Below are 4,915 nucleotides of genomic sequence, written 5' to 3' on the forward strand. Positions count from 1 at the left end.
TCTATCTGGGTGGGTTATTGCCTGGCCTGTCAGATCCTGGATCGTGTTTGTCTCTCTCTGTCTGGGTGGGTTATTGCCTGGCCTGTCAGACCCTGGATTGTGTCTGTCTCTCTCTATCTGGGTGGGTTATTGCCTGGCCTGTCAGATCCTGGATCGTGTCTGTCTCTCTCTGTCTGGGTGGGTTATTGCCTGGCCTGTCAGATCCTGGATCGTGTCTGTCTCTCTCTGTCTGGGTGGGTTATTGCCTGGCCTGTCAGATCCTGGATCGTGTTTGTCTCTCTGTCTGGGTGGGTTATTGCCTGGCCTGTCAGATCCTGGATCGAGTCTGTCTCTCTCTATCTGGGTGGGTTATTGCCTGGCCTGTCAGATCCTGGATCGTGTTTGTCTCTCTCTGTCTGGGTGTGTTATTGCCTGGCCTGTCAGACCCTGGATCGAGTTTGTCTCTCTCTATCTGGGTGGGTTATTGCCTGGCCTGTCAGATCCTGGATCGAGTCTGTCTGTCTCTATCTGGGTGGGTTATTGCCTGGCCTGTCAGATCCTGGATCGTGTTTGTCTCTCTCTGTCTGGGTGGGTTATTGCCTGGCCTGTCAGATCCTGGATCGTGTCTGTCTCTCTCTATCTGGGTGGGTTATTGCCTGGCCTGTCAGATCCTGGATTGTGTCTGTCTCTCTCTATCTGGGTGGGTTATTGCCTGGCCTGTCAGACCCTGGATCGTGTCTGTCTCTCTCTATCTGGGTGGGTTATTGCCTGGCCTGTCAGATCCTGGATGTGTCTGTCTCTCTCTATCTGGGTGGGTTATTGCCTGGCCTGTCAGATCCTGGATTGTGTCTGTCTCTCTCTATCTGGGTGGGTTATTGCCTGGCCTGTGAAAATGTAGATATTCATGTGTCTGAGACGGGCCGCAGCTGACGGGCCGCTAAATAAAAGAATGGGATACACAAGGCTGGGCAAAACACATCGTCTTCTCTGACCTCAAATTTCAATATGATCCCCCTTCCCTACCTCCATCCCCCCTCCCTCCCTCCATCCCCCCTCTCTCTCTCCCTCCCTCCCTCCCTTCCCTACCTCCCTCCCTCCCTCCCTACCTCCCCCCTCCCTCCCTCCAATCTTCCTTCCATCACACCCCTGCACGGTGATAGATGGAGCAGCAGAGACAGCGAGCGTTAAAGTTTGTGGGCCGTGGACCGACGGCGCCGCATGAAAATCACTGGTGTAGAGTAAGCACTCGGAATTGGATGAGAAAGACAGGGAGAGAGGGAGGTGTCAGCACTTTTCTTTCCATACATTTCACTCAGCTGAAGAGAGTCTTATTATCTTACCCGGCTCCCGTTCCCTGAGTGACCTAATAATATTGTGGTGGTGATCCCCAGCCAGCCTCTAACATCGTCACATCACAAAGGAATCTATTACCATACTTCCTCTAAGAAGCACTGCAGCATAGCTTAGCTAGCTTGTTCTGAGACTCTGGCCTGATCATATGCACCACTAGTATCCATATCACTTGAATTGAATTAGCGTTATACTTGTAATGTTCTTTGTTTATTTATAAGATAGCTGTGTTGTCCCCAAAGGGATATTTGTCATATGTCAAGTCATATGTCAGTCACTGCACCTGTACATAGCCCATCTGTAATATAGCCCATCCAACTACCTCATCCCCATTCTGTATTTATTTATTTATCTTGCTCCTTTGCACCCCAGTATCTCTACTTGCTCATGGCCTATTTATTGCCTTACCTTCCTTATCTTACCTCATTTGCACACACTGTATATATATTTTTTCTACTGTATTATTTGACTGTATGTTTGTTTGTTCCATGTGTAATTATGTGTTGTTGTAATTGCAAGAGGTAAAATATATAGTGAAAACAATAGTGGTCCTAAAACGGAACCTTGAGGAACACCGAAATGTACAGTTGATTTGTCAGAGGACAAACCATTCACAGAGACAAACTGATATCTTTCCGACAGATAAGATCTAACCCAGGCCAGAACTTGTCCGTGTAGACCAATTTGGGTTTCCAATCTCTCCAAAAGAATGTGGTGATCGATGGTATCAAAGGCAGCACTAAGGTCTAGTAGCACGAGGACAGATGCAAAGCCTCGGTCTGACGCCATTAAAATGTCATTTACCACCTTCACAAGTGCAGTCTCAGTGCAATGATGGGGTCTAAAACCAGACTGAAGCATTTCGTATACATTGTTTGTCTTCAGGAAGGCAGTGAGTTGCTGCAAAACAGCTTTTTTTTTTTTGTTGTTGAGAGGAATGGAAGATTCGTTATAGGCCGATAGTTTTTTATATTTTCTGGGTCAAGGTTTGGTACACATCCGGTGGATAGAGAGACATTTATTATGTTCAACATAGGAGGGCCAAGCACATGAAGCAGCTCTTTAAGTAGTTTAGTTGGAATAGGGTCCAGTATGCAGCTTGAAGGTTTAGAGGCCATGATTACATTTACATTTACATTTAAGTCATTTAGCAGACGCTCTTATCCAGAGCGACTTACAAGTTGGTTATTTTCATCATTGTGTCAAGAGATATAGTACTAAAACACTTAAGTGTCTCTCTTGATCCTAGGTCCTGGCAGAGTTGTGCAGACTCAGGACAGCTGAGCTTTGGAGGAATACGCAGATTTAAAGAGGAGTCCGTCATTTGCTTTCTAATGATCATGATCTTTTCCTCAAAGAAGTTCATGAATTTATTACTGCTGAAGTGAAAGCCATCCTCACTTGGGGAATGCTGCTTTTTAGTTAGCTTTACGACAGTATCAAAAATACATTTTGGATTGTTCTTATTTTCCTCAATTAAGTTGGAAAAATAGGATGATCGAGCAGCAGTGAGGGCTCTTCGATACTGCACGGTACTGTCTTTCCAAGCTAGTCGGAAGACTTCCAGTTTGGTGTGGCGCCATTTCCGTTCCAATTTTCTGGAAGCTTGCTTCAGAGCTTGGGTATTTTCTGTATACCAGGGAGCTAGTTTCTTATGACAAATGTTTTTAGTTTTTAGGGGTGAGACTGCATCTAGGGTATTGCGCAAGGTTAAATTGAGTTCCTCAGTTAGGTGGTTAACTGATTTTTGTCCTCTGAGGCAGAAGGAGTCTGGAAGGGCATCAAGGAATCTTTGTGTTGTCTGAGAATTTATAGCACGACTTTTGATGCTCCTTGGTTGGTGTCTGAGCAGATTATTGTTTGCGATTGCAAACGTAATAAAATGGTGGTCCGATAGTCCAGGATTATGAGGAAAAACATTACATTTATTCCACGGGACAAAACTAGGTCCAGAGTATGACTGTGGCAGTGAGTAGGTCCAGAGACATGTTGGACAAACCGACTGAGTCGATGATGGCTTCGAAAGCCTTTTGGAGTGGGTCTGTGGACTTTTCCATGTGAATATTAAAATCACCAAAAATTTGAATATTATCTGCTATGACTACAATATTATCTGCTATGAATTCCGATAGGAATTCAGGGAACTCAGTGAGGAACGCTGTATATGGCCCAGAAGGCCTGTAAACAGTAGCTATAAAAAGGGATTGAGTAGGCTGCATAGATTTCATGACTAGAAGCTCAAAAGACGAAAACATTTATTTTTTTTGTAAATTGAAATTTGCTATCATAAATGTTAGCAAGGCCTCATTTAACACAGTAAATTCATCAGGCTTAAGACATGTTTCAGTCAGGCCAATCACATCAAGATTATGACCAGTGATTAGTTAATTGACTATAAATGCCTTTGAAGTGAGGGATCTAACATTAAGTAGCCCTATTTTGAGATGTGAGGTATCACGATCTCTTTCAATAATGGCAGTAATGGAGGAGGTCTTTATCCTAGTGGCAGACTCCACTAAGCTGGCAGGCTGGCTGGCTAACAGCCTGCTGCCTGGCCTGCACCCTATTTCATTGTGGAGCTAGAGTAGTTAGAGCCCTGTCTATGTTGGTAGATAAGATGAGAGCACCCCTCCAGCTAGGATGGAGTCCGTCACTCCTCAGCAGGCCAGGCTTGGTCCTGTTTGTGGGTGAGTCCCAGAAAGAGGGCCAATTATCTACAAATTCTATCTTTTGGGAGGGGCAGAAAACAGTTTTCAACCAGCGATTGAGTTGTGAGACTCTGCTGTAGAGCTCATCACTCCCCCTAACTGGGAGGGGGCCAGAGACAATTACTCGATGCCGACACATCTTTCTAGCTGATTTACACGCTGAGGCTATGTTGCGCTTTGTGACCTCTGACTGTTTCATCCTAACATCGTTGGTGCCGACGTGGATAACAATATCTCTATACTCTCTACACTCGCCAGTTTTAGCTTTAGCCAGCACCATCTTCAGATTAGCCTTAACGTTGGTAGCCCTGCCCCCTGGTAAACAGGGGGCAGTTGAGAACTTGTTCTCAACTAGGCTACCTGGTTAAATAAAGGTGAAAAATATATATATTTATTTTTAAATATGTCACAAGCACAGTCATGCACTCCGCAGCCCAGACCCAGAGCTAGCACATTATAGAAGTCTTTAACGTTTAGTCCTGCATCTTGGCCTTGCCTCCTACACAACATCTCAGAAGAGGGCCAATAGCCAGATCTTTCATAATCAAAGTAAAGTCAAATATCAAAGTATTAATATCTGTATCATGTTGGTTGAATTATCATTATCCTATTCTACTCATTTTAAAGTTATTCTGTTTGTTTAGTATGTTGGTGGTTCTATTTATTTGATACTTGAGTTTCATAAAAATAACTCCAGTCAAGTTATTTGATGAAGTCCCACTCACTTCTCCACACACCTTTGCATCGTGCTCCCTTCATCAATGTTGCCATTGTAATGTTCTGTGGTGTGTTCATTCAGACGTGTGCAGCCTTGCTTCATACACAGGGTGTCATAACAGGGTCAAAGCGCAAACAAACACTTGACCTTCCTTTTGATT

The sequence above is a fragment of the Salvelinus alpinus genome, chromosome 35 (genome assembly GCF_045679555.1).
Source record: "Salvelinus alpinus chromosome 35, SLU_Salpinus.1, whole genome shotgun sequence".
In the NCBI taxonomy this organism is placed as follows: Eukaryota; Metazoa; Chordata; class Actinopteri; order Salmoniformes; family Salmonidae; genus Salvelinus; species Salvelinus alpinus.